The 21,317-nt window shown below is 36.4% G+C and overlaps 1 long non-coding RNA gene across 1 annotated transcript; it reads right to left on the bottom strand.

The window, feature by feature from the left end:
- Window positions 1-1,043: 1,043 nt before the first annotated feature.
- Window positions 1,044-21,116, bottom strand: LOC118708200. Its single transcript, XR_004984496.2, has 3 exons — window positions 21,105-21,116; window positions 7,727-7,729; window positions 1,044-1,179 (listed from the first exon to the last, which is right to left on the bottom strand). It is a non-coding gene; the product is annotated as an uncharacterized LOC118708200 (long non-coding RNA).
- Window positions 21,117-21,317: the final 201 nt, after the last annotated feature.

Below are 21,317 nucleotides of genomic sequence, written 5' to 3' on the forward strand. Positions count from 1 at the left end.
GCCAGTCGTGGGCGGCTGGGGGACTAAGAAGACTGAGGGACTCCCAAGGCAGGCATGCAAAGCAGCCAGGCCTGCCTGGGGCTGAAGGGACTTGGCATTGACATCTCGTGGCTATGGGCACTGCCATCTTTGAGGGCAGGGCAGTCAATTAGCATATTCCCTCCTTATTAGATAGGATGCTATTTGATAGGAAATAGGGCCTGTTCAAATTATGACTTAGTTATATGATTAAACTCAATTCAAAGTGGGTGGTTCTACATGTATAATAACTTGCTCATGGTAAAGAGTTCCATCTCTACCAGGGTGGAGCAACAGAACTTTTTTCTCAAGGAAGTTCATTATCTCTTTCTCTATCTGATGGCATGGCCTTGCTTCTAATACCCAGGGAACTGCATCATAGTTTTCTCACTGTATTTTTCCATAAACACCATTCTGCATCTCATCCTCCTCCATATACCTCCAACACCATAAAATCAACTACATTAAGGATAAGGTCCAGAAGCAGGGCTTATTGTACTGGATCTACTATACTACCCTTTCCTGTTCTAGGTTTTAACATAAAAACAGGCAAATCTGTAAAGAATTTTTGTGAGCTTATTTCAGCCAAACTATCAACATATGCCAGGAAGCAAAACCTCAATGATTTGAGATAATGCTCCCGAGAATGGTGGGTTACATTTATATTTATACATTGCAGTCAAAGGAAGGGGACATAGATAGGTTACATGAAATCCACTGGGGATAGATTAGAGAGGTGGGAGAAAGCAAAGCAGGTAAACACCTGGGACTGGATAAAAGGTAAAATGTTAGACACATACTTAGGTGGGTGCAGGAACCCTTACCATGATAACAATGAAGAAATTTGTGTTCTCTGTCCTGGCATCCAGGCACTTTAGGCTGTGCCCTAAGGGGTCCAGAAAAAGGGAAGTTACAAGTTACCCAGACATTTCAAGGCTATGTTATTATAGATGCAAAAAGACAGATAGGCTCAACTAAGGTAAAGGTTGACCTCCTCAGTGAAGACACTTGACTAGGATATAACTACCCACCATAACTGTTTTTAGTTAAAGTTTAATTTTAGACCATCCTTTGTAATTACTTTAGGTCTCTGAGTTTGCAAGACTGCCATGCATGCCTTCCCTGAGCTGACAGGTCAGCATGTAGCCCCTTTTGTCCACACTGGTCAGACTCAAAGTTACCAGGTTTATCTGTGGGGAAAATGTTGCCTCAAAAGTCCAAAGTGGCCTGCTGCACAGGCTGCTTTCTTTGTGGTGGTGATGCAAGATGCAGTCATTTTTTTATCTTGGAGGGGATATTCCAGGTTTCCCCTGACCACTGGACCACTAAATATGTCCTATAAGTCAAGCCCTTTTGGCTTCTCCTCCTATTTTCCCACCCTTACATATAAAAACCCAGTGTTTCTAACAACTGACTAAAAGCTCAACCAAACACTGGAAGTCAGTCCTGTAGTCAGTGCTGGGTTGCCATGGCTATCCAGCACTAACTGCGGCAGGTGCAGCAAACCAGCATTGACTGCTGAGGGGTCTGAAGATCAGACCCAGAGAGAGGCCTGAAGAGAGAGGCAGGGTCTGATCTGCAACCTCCATGGCAGCTAATGATCAGATGCCTCTCTCTTTCTTGCCTTTATCTTTCTCTCCAGGCTTCGCCAGCAGCCTTGTCTCTATTTCTCTCCAGGCCTCTGTAGGGGCTGCTGATCAGCCCTGCCTCTCTGATCAAGCCCAGAGATAGCCCCAGAGAGGTTGACTGGCATAGAAATCAACCAATCAGAACCAAATCTGAGTAAATTGTGAGGATCCAATGGCTGCCTAGGAAGTGGAACTTTTGATACTGGCTGGTATAGGAACTAATGTTGGTGCCCCTGTCTTTACCACATTCCTGATGGACCCTCTCAGGGAGCATACTTCTTTTTTGGATCTTCTAACCTCATTAATATATCTGGCTGGACCTCATAAATAAGCATCCATTACTGGTTACTTTCCTTAGCCTTTATATTCCTTCCTTTATGCTCTGCTGTGAAAGCTCAGGCATTTCTATTTCACTGAGAGTTGGCCATGGTTTATTTCAGGTTTCTAAGAGCCATCCAGGGTGAATTTAATCCATGTTCTGGTGTCCTTGCTAGAATGTTAAATCTTGTCAGAGAAAGTATCAATGAATTTTTGCTTTCCAGCCTAACATTTCAGTCACTAATCAAGCCCTCTCAACATCCAATCTCAGAGTACTTTCCTGGCTCCTATTGGTATGTGCCAACTAGTAATTATAGACTGTTAGATGGATACCCTCTCTGCCAGCATGTCACCAGTTGGATTCCGTTGAGATTTATTCCTGATTACCAACATGGATGCTGAGAAGAAAGGTGGTAAGTTGCTGATGGGAGCACTTGCTGCTTTGCAGGGGAGTGGTTTCTTCAGCACTATCCATGTTAGCTAATTTTAGAGAAAGGTGGGCCATCTCTGCAGGCCTTGAAGTCCAGAGAGACTAGAGAGTCAACATCCTCAGGTGCATCTTCCACATGTCTTTATTTATGATTATAGGATTCTGAGTTTTTCCTATGTGAAATATTAATTGACCATCAAGTCGTGGGTTTATTTCTGGGCTTCTACTTTGTTCTTCATATCTATATGTCTGTTTTTATGTTAGTACCAGGCTGTTTTGATTACTATGACTTGTAGTATAGTTTCATATCAGGGAGTTTAATTGATCTAACTTTGTTCTTTCTTAGATTGCTTTGACAATTCAGGGTCTTTGTGGCTGTATTTAAATTTTGGAAAATTTGTTCTAATTCTGTGAAATATGCCACCAGTGTCTTGATAAGAATTGTGTGAAACTTTAAATTGCTTTAGGTATTATGGAAATGTTAATGATGCTAATTCTTCCTATCCGTGAATATATTCACATTTATTTATTCATATCTTCTTAAATTTCTTTTTTCAGTGTCTTATACTTTTCTGAGTATAGATCTTTTACATCCATAATTAAATATATTTCTACATAGGTTTTATTGGTTTCTTTAATCAATTGTGAATGGGCTTGTTTTCTTTTTAAAAAATATATTTTATTGATTTTTTTTTTTACAGAGAGAAAGGGAGAGGGACAGAGAGTTAGAAACATCGATGAGAGAGAAACATAAATAAACTGCCTCCTGCACACCTACAACTGGGGATGTGGTCACAACCAAGGTACATGCCCTTGACCAGAATCCAACCTGAGACCTTTCAGTCCACAGGCCTACACTCTCCACTGGGCCCAACTGGTTAGGGTGGGTTTGTTTTCTTAGTTTTCATTTCTGATAGTTCATTATTAGCATATAAAAATGCAAGTGACTGTGATATCTATTTTGTATCCTGCTACTTTATAAATTCATTTATCCATTCTAGTAATTTTTTTGGTGGAATCTTTAGGGTTCTTTATATTTAGTATAATGTCATCTGCAAATAAAAACAGTTTTACTTCTTCCTTTTCAATGTAGATGTCTTTCATTTCTTTTTGTCTGATAGTTGTGGCTAAGACTTCCCACATTATGTTGAAAAAGAGTAGTGAAAGTGGACATCCCTGTCTTGTCTTTTATCTTAATGGAAACTCATGTAGGTTTTGCCTATTGAATATTATGCTGGCTCTGAGTTTTTCATATATGGCCTTTATTACATTCATATATGTTCCCTCTATTCCCACTTTGCTGAGGGTTTTTATTATAAATGGATGCTGAATTTTATTAAATGTTTTTTCTGTATCTAAGGTATGATAATGTGGTTTTTATCCTTCATTTTGATAATGTGGTGTATCACAATTCTTGATTTGCAGATATTATAACAACTTTGCATCCTCAGAATAAACCCTACTTGATCATGGCATATGATCTTTTTAAAGTATTGCCGAATCTGGTTTGCTAATATTTTATTGAAGATTTTAGCATCTATGTTCATCTATGCTCCAACCATGATTGGTCTATAATTTTTTTTTTTTTTTTTCTACATTTCTTTATCTGGTTATGGAATTAGGATAATGCAGGACTCATAAAATGAGCTTGGGAGTCTTCCCTCCTCTTGAAATTTTTAAAATAGTTTGGGAAGAATAGGTGTTAGTTATTTGAATGTTTGGTGAAATTCACCTGTGAAGCCATTTGGTCCAGGACTTTTGTTTGTTGGAGGTTTTTTTTCTTTGTTGTTGTTTTTTTTTGTTTTGTTTTGTTTTTAATCACCGCTTCAATTTCACTAGCTATAATCTCTCTATTCAGATTCTCTGATTCTTCCTGGTCTATACAGATGGTTTTCAAAGTTGCCTACTAAGTGCTATCTAAGAAGATTTTAAGTGCTAGGTCATCTATAATTTTCTTTTCTTTTTTTTACTGAAAAACTCAGACTTGGTTTACTGGCTATTGCAGGTTAGTACTAACTTCTGTGTCCTAGAAATATCACTTTAGGCATTGGTGATTTGGAATTATTTCAATGATAAAACTTTAGCAGACTGGTGTAAATGAGCTAGTTATGCTGGGCCTTAGCAAATTATGAGAGGTCTCAGGACATCAATAAGATAAATTTGGCTATAGCAAGCCTCACTAGACTTACAAAGGCAGACCAGGCAGAATCAGCAACAGCTCAAACTTTAGATGGTACCTTCTTTAAAGAGTAGGCTTTGGTAACTTTTCCTCAACCTATATTTTTGACCAACTTTTGCTAAGCAGGTATGAGGTAAAGATTTAATAGTCTTTTCTTATATAGATTTCTTAGAAATTAGGAGTCAAAACAGAAATTTTCTATTTTTTTCTGAGTTTTCAACCTGATATTCAAGATTATCTTCAGTTTAGCAACTAAGATACATTTGCTCACAAAGACAAATTTTGAATATATATATAGTCTGCTCCAACCGTGATTTTTAAATATATTTTAAATTATGTTCAGTGCAAAAGGAAGAATCTGAAAAAGGGCTAAATTCTTCAACTCAGGTGACTTTTTATAAGCTTTAAAGGTGTTTGCTAAATGTTACTAAGTTGGCTCCAGATGATTAGTATATTAGATAAGCTCTGACTACTAATTTGAGTTGAATCACTCATTACAAGAGTATATTTTATAAATCAACCGAAAATAAAAGAAAACCACATTATAAATAGAATATGCCATCATCTATTTTTTGGAGTAAAAACCAACTAATATAAATTATTGCAGATACAAATATCAAAAAGGCAATTCAAAAACCTGTTGTTGCAATACTGTCTGAGAAATCAAGGTTGCACATGAAATTAAAAAAAAAAGTAGAAGTATTTAAAGATGTGGGGAAAAAACAAAAAACAATAATGAAATACCATTAAGAATTAGAATTGCCAAAATCCAGAATACTGACAGCACCAAATGCTGATGAGGATGTGGAACAACAGGGACACTCACTCACTGCTGGTGAGAATGCAAAATGGTGGTACAGTCACTTTGGAAGACAATTTGGCAATTTCTTACAAAACTGACTTGCATATCCTTACTATAAAATCCAGCCAACACACTCCTTAGTGTTTACCCAAAGGAACTGAACACATATGTCCACCCAATAGACACTTTATCCACACTTGCCAATGAAACTACTTTGTATAATATAATAATGATGTGAATATATGTCATTATAAATTTGTCCAACCCCATCCTATATAATAAAACTCTAATATGCAAATCCACCAGTCACTATGACACACACTGACCACCAGGGGACAGATATTCAATGCAGGAGCTGCCCCCTAGTGGTCAGTGCACTCCCACAGGAGGAGTGCCACTCAGCCAGAAGCCAGGCTCACCGCTGGCAAGTGCAAGGGTGGTGGTGGGAGCGAGTGGTCCCAGACTGGGAGAGAGATGTCTGACTGCTGGCTTAGGCCTGATCCCCCTAAGCTGACAGGTGGACATCTCCCAAGGGGTCCTGGACTGTGAGAGGGTGCATGCCGGGCTGAGGGACTGCCCCAGTGCACCAGACCTTTAGGAGATTATAAAATACCAAGAGTAAATCCTAACATGAAATATGGACTCTTGGTGACAATGATGTGCCAATGTAGGTCCATCAATTTTAACAAATGTACCTACTCTGGTGGGAGATGTTGTTAATGAGGGAGGCTATGCATGTGTGGGGGCGGGGTTATATGGGAAATCTTTGTACCTTCTGTTCAATTTTGCTGTGAACTTAAAACTTGTCTAAAAAAATAAAGCATATTTTTAAAAAGTGTTTAAATATAGTATAGCTATGCTTTCAGACCAAAGTGATAGAAGTATGAAAACTAAATTAAAAAGACAGAATTATTAAACTCAAGGTCAAGTTTCAAGTTTCCTTAGAAAAAACGTTCACTAATTATGCAAAAGCTAGATAATTATGAGGATGAAATTTATACCTTAAAGGCCAATATAGACATAGAAAAAGAAAAGAAAGATACATTCATTCCAGCTTCTCTTAAAATATCTCTCAGTGGAAGGGGTGTTTAGCTGCTATTAAAATGGTGAAATTGACAGGGAACCAGAAAAAAAATTCAATAGAAGAGAAGCCAAGTGAGAAATAATTCCCGAGTTTGCCAGTATCTAAGAAAGGATTCATGGGAAGCCTCGGATACAAAAAGAGAACTTAAAGAGTATGAGCAATTCAGGAGCTACTCCATACAAGTTTGTCTGTACAAAGTAGTTGCAGAAAACCTGGTAAGCGTTCAAATAAGATCAGGAAGACCAGGAGAAAAGAAAGACAACAACAAAAACCAAAGTATTATTATTTGAGTTTCAAAGTAATACAGTCATATCGGTAGTAAAGTGAAGATATAGATATTTATTGCACCATAAAAATTTCTGGAATTAATTCTTAAGGCATGGTATAGGAAAACTGAGACATGGGACAAGAGCCAGGGAGGACAATGACAGATTACAACCAGTCCTGAGTTAAATGTTTCCGATGGCAGAATATAAAAAGAAGCACAAGATTGGATTCAGCCATGGATGCCTTTATTACACACAGAACTTTTGACATCTCTTTCCTAGCTAACTGAAAATATAAAACAAAATGTCGAGAACTATATTAGAAGGCTATGGTGCTAGAAACTGATTCTTCTGGAAAGTATTATACAAATAATAGAGTTAAATGGAAAAATCTATCCTACCACTCCAGGAAAAAAAAAAAATAGCAGAAAGAAATGTTGACCCATATGTAGTATGTTCAAAATTTGTGGATAGCCAGTGTCTTAAGTAATGGGCTCTGGTGGTGTGGGTCTTTGCTAGTTTCTAAGAATAGCTGAGGAACATGGAGAGAGGATGAACTTTCAATTGGAGGACCAATAGAAATGTGATGAATGGAAATACTTCCTTAAGACAGATTTTATGTGAGGAGGTCTCTTTCTTGCCAGCACACAGGAATCACCTGGAAAGCATTTGAAATCAGTGCTATCACAAACATCACTCCAGGGTTATGATTTAATTAATTTGGGATAGGATCTACTCATCAGTGTTTTTCTTAAAAGCTCTCCAGATAATACTAATGTGCAGCGACAACTGATAACTACTGTTTTATAGGCCTAAGCAAGTGATTCTTAGCCCAGGATGTACATTAGAATCTCTTGAAAAGCTTCTAAAATATTCCACCAAAAGCCAGGCGGTGGGTTATTTCTGAGCAGCTTCCCCAGTGATTCTAAATCACAGCCTGACTTGAGAAACAAGGACTCAGGTAGTCACAACAAGAAGTGTTGGTGATAGTCACTGCTCACGGGCTCAAAAATGCCTATTCACAAAACCCTATGCCCATGCTCAGTTGAATACAGTGATACCAGAAACACAGGCTCAAATATGAAATGGAAATTCAAAGTTTTTAAATATTCAAGAAAGATGTCTCAATTAAGACCTAGGTGATTGAAGGTGCCAAGATGGTAAAGTTCTAACCATTTGGAGAAATTTTGAATGCCCCAAATGCCATTCTTTGAGAGAAGAGACAGTTTTTATTATTAGATTTCTACCTAAATAGAGTAAATTTTTAATGATCAAGAGGTTATTTTAAATGCTGTGCTTTTTATTTATTTCCTGATTGTTTGTTACTAGTATTATAAATATAATTACTTTTTATATAATGGCTTTGAATTCAGAGAGCATGTTAAATACATCTATTCATTTTAAAGGTTCAAAATCCCATCTATGAAATGCATATTCTGCTCTTTTGGATGGAAGTTATAAATGTTAATTATATCAAGCTGATTTATAGTGCTGCTAAGGTAAACTATATCCTTACTGATTTTCTGCCTGCTTTATCTAGTATTTATTGATAGGGAAGTGTTGAAGTCTCTACCTATAATATGGTTTGTCTATTTCTACTTGTAATTCTTTCAGTTTTTGCCTCACATATTTTGTCATTATGTTGTTAGGTACATACAGGTTAAAGACTTGTATGTCTTCTTAGGCAATTGACTGCATTAACATTATCTAATGCCCCTCTTTATCCCTGATAATTTTCCTTGTCTGAAGTCTGTTTTGTCTAAAGTTAATATATAACTACTCTAGCTTCCTTTAAAATAGTGTTAACATAATATATCTTTTATCTTATCCAATTTTTATATATACAGTAGTTACTTATAGATAACATATAGTGGTATTTCCTCCACCCCACCCAGACAACCTCTATTTTTATTGGTATTTTTAGCTCATTGATATACAACATAGTTATTGATATCTTTGGATTATTATCTATTATGTTTGTAACTGTTTTCTATTTATTGTTCTTAATATCTTTAGGTTTTTGTTTTTTTCTCTTTCTGCATCTCCTAGTTTTAAATAAGCATTTTATGCAATTAGTCTCTCTTCTTTCTTAGTTATTTAAATACACTTTAAACATTGTTTTTAGTAGTTGTTTCAGACTTTGCAATATACATTTATGACTAAATTATACTCCTTTTTCCTTTCATTTCATGGTGGGGTATTTTTTTTACTTGTTTCCAAGCGCATAGGATCTCTCCTTAGCCGTGTCCAATCTTCTGATGAAATCATAACAGTCATCAGGAATCCTTCATTTCTATTACTGTATTTTTATTTCTAGCATTATTGTGATTTTTTCTTAGAGTTTATACCTCTCTGCTTACATTTTCCATCTCTTCTTGCAATTTCTCTGCTTTTTCCTTAACATGTGTAACCTCACGATATTTATTAAGGTTAGTCCATTAACCTTAACATAGAGTTTTTAACATATTAATTATAGTTATTTTGAATTCCCAGTCGGATGTATTCAAGATCTGTGCCATAGCTGAGTTTGGTACCAATGTCTGTCTGTCTCTTTAGACTATTTTTTCTTATTTTTCAAAATGTCTTTTAAAATTCTGTTAAAATCTGGATATGATATGTCAGGTAGTAGAAATTTGGTAAAAGTTCTTTATTGTGAAACTTTATGTGTATCAGAACAGCTAGGTTTCATTCATATTTGCTCTAGCTGTAAGTGATCATGAGTTTACAATGCCCAATGTCCTTGTTTTTGTCTCCCATTCTGTCTTTGTGTTTCCCTATTCCTTTAATAGTACCTGTACTTTGCAATTCACTAAACTCTAATCCCCTGATAATATACTGTGATAATGTCAATGTGGTGATAAAGTATAGGAGAAGGGATGCATTTTCTCATCTTATTTTTATACTAGAAGCCCAGTGTATGAAAACTCATGCACTGAAGTGGGGGTCCCTCAGCTTGGCCTGCCTCCTCTAACAGTCCTGGAGCCCTCAGAGGTGGGAGACGATCCAGTGATCAGGAGAAGGCAATGCCTCATTACACCTCTGCTGCTGCTACTGCCGGAAGTGCAAGCCTCAGCCAGCCCTGGTTTCCTGAGCCTTGGGCAGCCACCATCCAAGGATTGCCTGAGCCTTGAGCAGGTCCTGGGCTGCTAGTGGGCTGAGGGGACTAAGCACCACCATGTTGTGGCTGTGGGCACCACCATATTTGAGGTGTGGAAGTCAATTAGCATATTCCCTCTTTATTAGATAGGATCTGCCTTTTATCTGCTTATGTCCCTGGCCTTGACAAGTGTTTCTTAGCTCCACCATGCTACGAAAGTCTAAGGAAAGCTAGAACTTAATAAATACTCTTCCATGTAATTAAAGTAAGATCAGGTAACTTTTTTTTTTTTTCTGGATTAAGCCTTCATTATGGAGCACTTTAGGTATATTTCAAAATAATTACATTTCCCATCCTCTTGCTGGAGCCACTAGGAGATTTTTCTTGGCTCTTGACAAAGAGAACCTTGTGAGGCTCCTGGAGGTAAAACCTATAAAACTATGAGGTACTCCTACCCCTAAAGTACACTTTTATGCTTCCATTGTCATGTTTCCGCTCCACCAATGCACCAAAGTTGCCATTTAAGTATTCCTATAAGCTTATGTCTCCTGCAACATCTCCAGATCTTAAAAGCAGATCTTGGCTGCAATTTTTTTTGTCTTCTGTTGTTGCTTCATATTTAAGTATGGCAGTATGCCCTGTCATCCCTTAGTATGTCAGATCTTAAACTGGAAATATTTAATTAACCTTTCAGAAGAGGACTTATTTTTGCTTCAAAAGTAGGTGAATGTTACAAAACCCAAGTAGAAAATAACATATTTAAAGACTAGACACCAATCGCAGTAAAGGATAGTTTACTTAAGTTCACACTTATTCTTAACATAGATCATTCTAAGAAGTCCCAAAAATATTTGTATGTTTGTAATTTCCCTTCATCCCTGAATTTGAAATTGGAGGATCTTAAACTTCAGTTTTTGTCAAACTATACAGAATTTGCTGGAAGCTCTGTTTAACTTTTCACCCTGTCACCTTAACTTTTACTTTATTGTCAACCTCTTAAACAAAAACATGGCATTAAATGGCAGGTCTACTTCTCTTGATTTTTCTCCTCTTTCTTATTTTTGCTCAGCAGATTTTTATTGCTTACCAATAGGTAAGCTTCTTTGAGCCCTCTTTTCAACTTGGCTTCTTTCTTCCTCAATCTACCTTAGTCAGTTTTAGCAAAGAGTCTTTCCAAGTCAATCCCCAACCCTTGATATCTAATAATTGTTGACATCTGAACAAGTTCCTCACTTCCACCTTTGATGTCATTGGCCTACTTTTTACAAAAATCCTATTAGGCCAGTTTAGCAAGAATCCTCCAATCCTTGATATTTCCTCTTAGTAATTTTTCTCCCACTGACCCTCTCAGTCTATTCTGTTTATAATACTCTGATTATAATTCCCACTTGTCTTTGTTGTATTTGAAGTTGACTACAATCTCTCATCTATGTTGCAATGATTTTTAACCTCTGAAATAGTCTTGAAAAAAGTCTTCATTACCTTTTTAAACAAGAAGTGTCAGAATAATTTTTCTTTAACACAGTCAGTTTTCTAACACATTCAAATAGATTTTTAAAAATATATTCTGTCCAGGTTTGAAAAATACTGAATGTGGGAGTTGGGTTCAAAGCAATCTAAACATTCATTTCTCAAGAACAATTATTTTTTAGGGCATATTATAGTACTAAATATTGAACAATGTTACATAAAGTATCTTCTTAGATAATAGCCTTATAAGAATATCACGTTTACTGAATAGATGAAAAAAGTAGAAGATTAAAATGTATTTGTATTTTTTCTTGGTTTCATAATATTAAAGAATGCGTGGCTAATTTTAACCCCAGATTGATTTGCTTGCAAAGATAATTCTTCTCAGCACTGCTTTTCACAACCCTCCCAAGCATCTTGACTTGATGAAATCACTGGTATAAGTTTGTACATTATGGTTTCACTGTAGACTTTATATTTCATCACACTAATCCTAGAAGAGTTTGGTTCTAATTGATGTTTGCACATTATTTACTTAGGCTTTTTTTTTTTAATTATGACAAAATGTATATAGACCTGTGTTCCAAGCACAGATTGAAACCTTAAAATATTATTTTTAAATCCTTATAAACATTTAAAGTATATCCTGCCAGTATTTCTATCATACCCGTGAGAAAATAGAGTTTAAGAGAGTCAAGTAATATTACAAAGATTCATATTCTGTGTGCAAGAACTAGGATTTGAGCCCATTATTTTACCTTGGAGTTTATGCACTTAACTTCAATATTAATATTACTTTTTTTGATAGGTAGTTCTGTTGAACTTTTATTTTAACAGATTAATGATATGGTCATGTTTTCCCCACTTATAAATTCAAATATTCATTTCAATTTCTTTCCTCAATGATATATAAGTTATTATAATCATAGATAATCTATTCATCCAAATAAATAAAGTTAAGAAAATGCATTTTGCTACATTATATACTTAGTGCTAAAGATCAGCTAAGAAGTTCTATTTCTGTACCATTGTCACCCTCCTCCCACCCTCAGCATTAATTATATCCTTTTCTTGGAATGACATCACTGATACATGTTAGTTCCACATTTGACAGCTGTCAGCATATCCTGGAAAATTCCAACATTTCCTTCAGTTCCACTGTTTAAAATATGCAGTACTTCACATTTATATTATATTGCATATAATTCCTTTCCAGTTGGGGATAGTCACCTCTTTAAGAAGAGAATATATATTGTTATAAAGGGAAATATATATCCTTGAACTTAAAAAACTCATAAAAAGAAGTCATAACACTTTGGCAATTAAATTATGTTTGGTGGTTAAAATACATAATTATCAATTTCCAGGCCATCTAAATATTTTAAACTGTTTTTCATATATGGGCATAATGATTTTTAAATGTGTATTTAAAAGTTTATATTTGTAAACTATCAATTCTGTAATACAAACATGTAACAGGTAGAGATATTGCCCTTGTGAAAATTACTAATTTATTTGTTTCACTTGCACTTTTGATATCTTGTACAAATTTGTAAAATGCTAACTAAACACTTAGAAGACATTAACTGAAAATTCAGAGAAGAATTTACTCTTGAAGGACATTGATAATGACAAGTGAAAATGTTTTTCTCTAAATGAATTGTCCATTGCACAATGTTGATTAGCATATGTTTGACAGTCAGACATATTACAAAATTAATAGTTGAGATCTGCCTACACTAATTACTAATATGCCTACACATATTACAAAGTTAATAGTTGAGATCTGCCTACACTAATTACTAAGCACTGAGAACTTTTTCAAAGAAAATAAGTAAAAAAATATTATGACCCCAATTCTTGAAATTTTTCAGTTCTGAGAACATATATAGATGCATATAAATTAGTTTAAGAAGTAACAGCAACAAATACATATATTATACCTGAGCTGCTACTTATGCAATTCAAAATAAAATTAAATAAATACATCATGTTTAAATATATTCTAAAATATCATAATCACTGGTGACAGGTATTTATTTTTAATTAATAAAACTAAGTGAGAAACCTCTTTCTTCAGTGTAAATATATTTAAAATAGCAATATGTTCATATGTTGAAAACGGAATAACATTGCTTACTGCAAAATAAGGTATGAGGTTACCAATACTTTGCAGATAAGCTTTAATCACATAAAACTAGTTCTCAAAATCATAAAGAACAAAATATACTTTTCGCATCTTTAATATAAAGAAGAGGTCATACTGATAATGTTGTAATTAGCTAGTTATTAATAATGGAAAATTAGAAAAAAAGGAAGGCCAGACATTATAAGCATGGTCATTTGGAAAGCTTCACCAGGAAGCTACAGTTTCGAACTCCCCAGGGAACCACAGACCCATTCCCTGAAGATCCTTGGGGATGGGGTCCAACCAAGAGGAGAGAGCCTCATGGGCAATGAAGTTAGGGCGACTAGGGAAGGTGCCTATCAGGCAAACCTGGGAACAGAGATCATTGGCCAGAATGGGACGGGCCATTGCAAGCTTGGTAAAATTTGGGGATACATAACCTCCCAAACAAAGGGGTTTGCTCTCTTGACTGGCTCATGTTTTTTGGCTGATGGCTTTCTCTCTCTCTCTCTCTCTCTCTCTCAATCTCTCTCTCTCTCGTAAAGATAATTTTATTGATTTTAGAGAGGGAAGAAGAGGGAAAGAGAGGTAGAAACATCAATGATAAAAGATATTGATTGGCTGCCTCCTGCATGCCCCCTACTGGGGGTCGAGCCTGCAATCTCAGGCATGTGCCCTTGGTAGGAATCGAACCTGGAGCCCTTCAGTCCCCAGGTCAATGCTCTATCCACTGAGCCAAACCAACTAGGGTGGTTCATGGCTCTCCTGACTTGGCATTCACGCATGTGGCCCATGACCATGTGGACCCCCAACACAACGGACTGATGGACTGCAACTGGCACACAAACTAACTTAGCCTGATACTGGATTGGACACTGCTCCAATGTGGAGCAAAAATTCTGCACACTGGCTTTTATTCTAGCCCTACTAAAGCCCTAGCTACAGATCTTCTTTGGAAACCTGGGCTTTGATTCAAGAGAAATAAATCTTTCTACAGTATCTCATCCTCCCATGTGAAACTCAGAAAGTTCCATTTCTCAGGATAACACAAGAAGCCCACTCCCATGAGCAACACATGGAGAGAGGACCTCTCCCCACCAGAAACAATATGGGGTGTGGTAAGGAAATTAACATAACTAACTGAGCTAGTTGCTCACTTCTGAGTTGCACACTTTCACATATATAGTTGTGTGATAGCCTCAAAACAACATGTACTTAGAGGCAAAAACTGTACTTTTAAAAATTGTATACACTTACTGCCCTAAGCATTATTTCTCAGTAAATGTTGGTTAAATCAATTTTCACATGAATAAGTGAACTAATGAATATATATAAATATCTATCTTTGAAAGGAGAAACAATCTTTGGAATATAAAACCCCATTCTTAAAACAGTAGTTTTATTTTATTACTTCTCATTTAGTTGTGTGTGTGTGTTTTTTTAGAATCTGCTACCACTTTTTTCATCTGTACATTTTATTTTAAGATTATTAGATCTCATGTATATTCATGTCATTTATAATTTATTTATCCTTTATATTTTCAATGCAGTCTTGAGGAAACCGCTATTTCTTTATCTAATTTTAAATGCCATGTATTCAACTCTAAATATTTTTTTCTATATTCTGCTTCTCTCCAGAGATGTGTTCATTTACCAAAACTCTACTTTGAGAATTTAATGGGTTTTTTAATATTCAAGAACTATCTCTTTGCAGTTTTATATTTTCATTATAGCATCCATTTTATTAATTCTAAAAACTCATTGAAATTGCTAATGAGACTTAAAAATTCTCTTCTGGCATTTATTGTGTCTCAATGGGAGCCATTTCCTCCAAGTGTTGATTTTCCTCAAAAAGGTAGTGGGTTACTCTTAGTTGTTTATATATACAAATGAAGATGTATTATGATGTTCTGCCACATTCTATAGTGTGGACCCAAAGACTCTCCCTCCTCCAAGTTTCTTTCCCATGATATCTGCCTCATTCCTTTGTTCCTTCTCTTCATTCCCAAGGCCTATTAAAATAAAACTTCCTTTGACTGTTCTGTGTGATTCATTTCTGCCTTCAACTTGAACATGTCTCTCCCTAAGCTAAAAAAAAAAGGGGGGGGGGGCCTTGACTGTTTAGTCAACTGTCCCATCCCCCAAACTGCTCCAAGTCCTTCATCCATCCCATCACACACTGAGGTGGAGAGAAGAATTCTGACTAAGAGCAAAAAAGATTCTGCTATTAAAGCAAGTTCAACCAATACACATTAATGCTTGAGGTCCTCCTGGAGAGAACACCAGGTGGACACCTTCTCTGTAGCTGGGTCCAGGACTGCCTGGGGTTAGGGGTTGTCCTTGGGTTCTGTCTCACTTTTACTCCATGATGCTGACACTGCTGTTGTTCTGCATCTGCTCTTGAGTCCTTTCCCCAGAAGGACTTTTTTGTCCACGACGTGAAATGCTAGAGATTTTGCAACAAATTCAAAGCAAAGACACAAAGACACAAAACTAGTGGAAATGAAGTCGACATAGATAGAGGAGACACTGAGGGTGCACACACTCCAGCTGTGTGCAGGTTTGGGAATTGACCTTCTCTCCATTTTACTGCTTCTGCCTCTAAAGCTGGGGCTCACAAAGACTCCTCCTTCTGTGTCCTCATTATGAATAGAGCTGTACCTCACTGTGGCCTTACTATGTCCTACCCAAAACACCCCGCCCCCCCCCCAATAAAAAACTTTACTAGCTGTAACTAAGAATATTTTTAAACCAAGTATCTATTTAAATCATTATGTACATTGTTTTCATCCAACAATACCACCTTCATATACCTTCCCTAAACCACAAACCTGTTAACACTATCCTAATGTGAAATAGCTGTAAAATCAGTATTTAAGTTTCTCTCTACTCCTCTTCTAGATCAATCAATCAGAAATTAAGAACACTCTCATCATAAAGGTAAATGGTTAATAACCTAGGTGAGAAATGTAATACAAGCAATGGCATTTTCTAATTCCCATTCTATATAAGGATGGGGATAGAGGGATGAAGGTGAAACACTTTGTTACTGACATTGTAATTTATTAATTGAACTGCGGAAGGCCTTCTAACTAAAATACATGAAGAAAGATATGGAAAATAGTCAAAATTTCATTCTGGACCAGTGGAAGGGCAATCTTCTTAAAGTGAACTTAAAAAGACAAGGGAGAAAAATAAAAGCAGTTTACATCCTAGTGTGTTCGGACCATTAACAAGAACTCTTTAGATAGATAGATGATGGATAGATAGATAGATAGAAAGATATAAATATATGCTGATTTTATATATATATATATAGTATATATACATATATACACACACTATCTATGTATATACAGATAATATATATATATATTTACACACACACACACACACACACACACACACACACATATATATATATATATATAGTCTCAGAGACATTGTGTCTCTGAGACACTATTCATATTAATCAGCATATATATATATATATATATATATATTTTCATATTGGATATCATGACCTCTCACTGCTGATATAAAATAAATATCCTCATAAATCTGCCCTTGAGGAGGAAACCTTCTCAGTTAGAATGCTCTGTGCTCTGTGCTCCAAATCAGAACTGGAAGGTAATGCAGCACGCTGAACTGGGTGTTAGCTTTTTAACATCCTCTAATACAAGCATTTCATGTTTTTTCCTCTTCAAGAGTCCCACAAGATGTCCCAAGATTTAAAAAAATAAAATGAAGGCCCTGCCAGGGGAAAGGTTCAGATCCCAGCCCTACTGTCCAAGCAGATGTCTGGTCAAGAACGTCCTCCAACTTACCCTTTTCTAGTAAAGCCCTTACTGTAAGCCAATGTTTTGATGTGACCCTGGGGTACGAAGTCACAAAGATTCCCTTGGTGTTCTATGAACTGATCCAAAAGAACATATCATTTTTAGGGAGAGCAACTGCCACAAAGGTTTAGAGATGTTAAGTTTTACATCTGACTAAAGGCAGTTTACTATAATTATAGAGGCACCAATACTATTTTAGCCTGGGTTTTGTATAAAATATGCTCTTAACTTTAAATCAGCTTATGCCTTTTTCCAGCCTGTCATTTTCACTTTTCACTTTGTTATCATGAGTTTTGTTCATTATTTTTTCCTTAAATTTATAGCCCCCGAAAGGTTCTTCATATGGATCCTGCACATTTCTTACTGGGTTTTCAAGCTATTTATATAGTTTGTCCATGTTATATGTATAATAATTTATCCACTCAAATTTTTTTTCTTCTCTTTATGTAGAAAAGATAGCTCCTGCAGAATACTCATTTTGAAAAAAGACATTCTTTCTGAATTTCAGATTATATTACAGCCTTCAATGGTTTTTCACTTTCCTTTGGGCATAAAACTTTCAGGAAAGTATTTTTAAGTATTAATATGTTTGTTTTATACTTCTTCCCACATCCATAATTTACATAATTCTTGAAACTGAGCCCTATGAGCCTCTTTATTATTACCACCATCTGCCCACTAATAAACATCAGATACCCATGGGGAAAACAGCATCAAATTTTGGGAATATTGAGATAAAAAGATCAAGAAGCTCAGTGAAGAGTGAGTTTCTCTAATTGCAAAAGCTAGTGAGGACTAATGTGTACACTAAATAAAAGAAAAACAAAAAGAAAAAAACAACTGAGAAAAGAAAAATGGCCTAGAGAAAAAGGAATAGAGACACAGTGTTCTGAAGATTTATTCTCATTGGCACTGAGTTGAAAGGCCTGGAAACCCTAGTGTCACATGAAGAGTGAGGAAGAGCTCTGAACTTTATGCCCAGTCTGAGCAGATGTTCAACAAATCCTTTCTCATTAATGAGTGAATGCCATTTAATATGAAGGGAAAATACGAGGGCATGAGAACTTTCTTCAAAAATTATAAGTTTGGTTTGTGAAAGAAGTCGATTTCTTAGAATGATTCAAACAGATATTCTTAGATCGAAGAAAAGGAAATTAATATGGACAGCAATGTTTTGTTTGTTTTCTTCAGGGGAAAGAATAGCTTTCCAAAAATAAAAAGTCTACAGTGATGAAAATCATTCATTCACCAAATACCTCTGATAATACAGGTGATGGCCAAGGTCTAGGTTTTCAATGGTGGCCATTGTAAATCTTAAACTCATAAAGATGGAGAGAGGAGGGAGGAAGGGAGATAAATACTGAACGATTAATTATATGATAATTGAATCCCAAGTCAGATAATGATTCTTAAGAAGAGCTGTATAATACTATGAATATTTTAACTAGAGCACTTCATCTGGTCTCAGGGATTTAGGATTCCCTGAAGAAGTGGCATCAGGGTTGTGTGTTTAATGATGAGAAGTTCTAAGTAAGGGGAGGATGGGGAGAGACCGATAGGTTACCAGGTAGTGGGAGATTGTGTAAAGGCTGCAGGCAGGAAAGGGAAGAGTCAGTTTGGGAAATAAAAAGAAAGTGAGTGTGGCAAGAGAGGTGAGTGAGATAGAGTGCATGGTGCCTGACTCAGATTAGAGAAAATTCATTTAGTGGTGACCACCAAGGAGCTGGGCAGAAACTAGCATAGTGACCTTGCACCTAGAAAGCCATCTTCATGATCTCCAACAAAGACTTTTCAGCCAATTAGCTTAACTGTTTGAGTTAGAGTGAACTCCTCAATGTCCCAAGATCCTGTGTGCCCAGTCACTCACACTACTTGACCCTTGACCCTTTTACTGTGGATACTATTAAGCTCTCCAGAATAGACAGTACGAGACTCAGAAATCTTGTGTGTTTTTTTGTTTTGTTTTTTTGTTTTTTGTTTTTTGCTTCTCTAATATATTTTATTGATTTTTTACAGAGAGGAAGAGAGGGGGACAGAGAGTTAGGAACATGGATGAGAGAGAATCATCAATCGGCTGTCTCTTGCACACCCCCTACTGGGGATGTGCCTGCAACCAAGGTACATGCCCTTGACTGAAATCAAACCTGGGACCTTTCAGTCCGCAGGCCGATTGCTCTATCCACTGAGCCAAACCGGTTTCAGCAAGACTCAGAAATCTTGAAGGATGATTCTATTGTATAGGAAAATTCTTGCAACTATGTAATCTGACACAAATGAGGTTGTTCCTCTCTTTTCTTATAGACTTTTTCCTTTTATTTTTCTAGTTGCAAAGCCTTGTAGTTCCAATAGTTCCTATACAATGTTAAATAACTGTATTGACATTGGATATTTTGTATTTTTCTTGATTTTTAATTTGTCTAGTATTGCTTCATTAAATATTATGTTAACCTTCTGACTTAAAAATGCTTTTCCAATTGAATTTAAATGCATTTATTGAATTATAGCTTATTAGAATGTATTATATTTTAAAGCAGAAATGCATTTTAGGTAATTTACATGTTTTCCCCACTCTGCTGCATAACTTCTCTGAGTTGGAGACATGTTTTCTATTTCAAGAATTAAAATTCATCTAATGGAGTAGAGTATGCTAAATATAATATGGTGGGATGGGTGGAGGCATAGAGGCTGTGACACTGTTAGCAGATCTCTACACACATCTCTTTTCCAGTCTTTTTGCTTTTTGTTAAAGGATGGTTTAAAAATATATGCCCAACGTACTCAAACGCTTCTAGAAGATAAGGTAAATTTGACTTCCTATGATTTCTTACTGTGGTGAGAATAGTTTCTAGCACAAGATATAGGCATGTGCCCTAAATTTCCTATAGAGAATTACCAGGGCTGACCATCAACCCCTAAATTATGGATGAACAGATTACTCAGACACAGTTTGACTGTGAGAGGACTAAGGGGCTCCTGGCTCTAGTGGCCAGAGCAGCCTCGATTGCCTGCCTCGTTAGGCTTTTATTGCAATTTTTATTTTTAGATACCATCAGTAGGGTGAGTAATCTTGGGAGGACACATGTGTTTACATTGTCCTCTAGGCAAAGGCATCCAGGGATTAAGCATGAGGATTCCGGTAAACACCTAGGGATCTGCACATGCACAGACTTGTTTGTAAAGGTCGAGGAATAATTATGGGAACCACCTTCAATGTTCCCCTAAGTCTCCCCTAAGTCAGAAACCTGGTAAACAGGGCAAGCGGCCTTCCACACACTTCCTTGTTATCAGAATATCCTCCTCACAAACTTTGCAACCAAGTCTCTTATGCTCCCCAACAGAGAACCCCAAAGATCCCATCTAGTCCTTACTACATGTCACAAAACTCAAAGCTAATAATATTGTTATTTCTTCTCCTGCATTGTCTTCTGGCTACCCTACTGCACCAAGATTCCACATCTGTCCCAGTGATAATGTGTTTGACTGAAGCACTTCACCTGGTCTCCGGGATTTAGGATTCCCTGAGGAAGCAACATGTGTGTTTAATGATAAGAAGTTCTATATAAGGGAAGGATGGAGAGAGACCAGGTAGTGTGAGACTGTGTAAAGGATGATTCAATAGATACAATATTATACAATACTAGAGGCTTGATGAATGAAATACTACTTGGCCAGACTGCAGCCTCCACCCTCATAGCCCTGGCTTAGTCAGGAAGGTTGTCTGGAATGTCATCCAGAAAGTCCTTAGGCCATCCAGTCTAATTAGCATATTACCCTTTTATTGTTATAAATAAGCTGAAAAGATAAGGAATACTCCCCACTTAGTTCTTTCTGGCTACTGTCCAGACCCAAAGATTTTGCTGAAAAATGGCATGTGACCAAAACTACAAGCTTGAATCTCTAGTTGGAAAATTCTGCTATAAGACACTTGGCTTCTCAAAACAAAACTAGTGTCTCCTGTTACAGTGCCTTTGTCTATAGCTTTGTCCCAGAGATGTGATAAAATTTTCTAAGACAGAGGTTTCTCCCAGCATACAACTCCCTCAGCTGAAAACCCTGCC

Source organism: Pipistrellus kuhlii, unplaced genomic scaffold, assembly GCF_014108245.1.
Source record: "Pipistrellus kuhlii isolate mPipKuh1 unplaced genomic scaffold, mPipKuh1.p scaffold_m20_p_1, whole genome shotgun sequence".
Taxonomy (NCBI): Eukaryota; Metazoa; Chordata; class Mammalia; order Chiroptera; family Vespertilionidae; genus Pipistrellus; species Pipistrellus kuhlii.